The sequence below is a fragment of the Mandrillus leucophaeus genome, unplaced genomic scaffold, assembly GCF_000951045.1.
Source record: "Mandrillus leucophaeus isolate KB7577 unplaced genomic scaffold, Mleu.le_1.0 Scaffold12, whole genome shotgun sequence".
Taxonomy (NCBI): Eukaryota; Metazoa; Chordata; class Mammalia; order Primates; family Cercopithecidae; genus Mandrillus; species Mandrillus leucophaeus.
Genome location: NW_012100320.1, coordinates 4,137,726 through 4,139,010, shown reverse-complemented (window position 1 = coordinate 4,139,010; position 1,285 = coordinate 4,137,726).

Below are 1,285 nucleotides of genomic sequence, written 5' to 3'. Positions count from 1 at the left end.
AAAAAAAAAATAGCTGGGCGTGGTGGCCTGCACCTGTACTCCCAGCTACTCCAGAGGCTGAGGCAGGAGAATCCCTTGAATCCAGGAGGCAGAGGGTGCAGTAAGCCAATATCACCCCACTGCTCTCCAGCCTGGGTGACAGAGTGAGACTCCGTCTCAAAAAAATAAAAATAAAAAATAAAATAAAATAAAATAAAATACATAGATTGTTGGCATATCCTATGCAATATATCTAAATTGAATAATGGTACCAGATAAAATTATAGATGGGAATGAAGCTTGTGTGTCATCCATTATCATGTGTAATCAATAAACGATTTAATTCTCTTGACAAAAAAAAAACGGAAAATACCTATTTAAGGGGGACATGGTGGCTCACCCCTGTAACCACAGTACTATGGGAGGCCAAGGCAAGAGGATTGCTTGAGCCCAGGAGTTCCAGACCAGCCTGGGCAACATGGCGAAACCTCATCTCTACCAAAAACACAAAAATTAGCCAGGCGTGGTGGCACATGTCTGTAGTCCCAGCTACTTGCGGGGCTGAGGTGGGAGGATCGCTTGAGCCCAAGGAGGTCCAGGGTGCACTCCAGTCTGGGTGACAGAGTGAGACCATGTCTCAAAAATAAAAAAGGAAAGGAAAATAGCTATTTAAAACAGGAAACTATAGAAAATAGCCTAATAGTTTTTTAAAAAATAGAACTTCTAGAAATGAAATGAATAAAATAATGGACAAATTTAACCTCAGATTACACATAAGCCAACAGAAAAATAAATGAACTGAATGATACGACAATAGAAATTATCCAGCCTTCAGTAAAGAAAGACAAGAAGGGAAACATGAAAGAGCAGTAAATAGATATGGAGGATAAATTAAGACAATCTAACATGTATTGATAAAATTGGAGTTCTGGGAGGCAAGGAGAGAGAAAATGGTAAAGAGGTAATTTTTTTTTTTTTTTTTTTTTTGATAAGTTCTTGCTCTGTTGCTCAGGCTGGAGTGCAGTGGCACATCCACGGCTCACTGCAGCCTTGAGCTCCTGGGTTCAAGTGATCCTCCCACCTCAGTCTCCCGAGTAGCTGGGACCACAGGTATGTGCCAACATGCCTAGCTAATTAAAAAAATTATTTTCTGTAGAGACGGGGCCTCACTATGTTACCCAGGTTGCTCTTGAGCTTCTGGGCTCAAGTCATTCTACTGCCTTGGCCTCCCAAAGTGTTGGGATTGTAGGTGTGAGCTACCATGCCTGGCCAAAAGGGTAATATTTGAAGAGACAGTGGCTAAGAC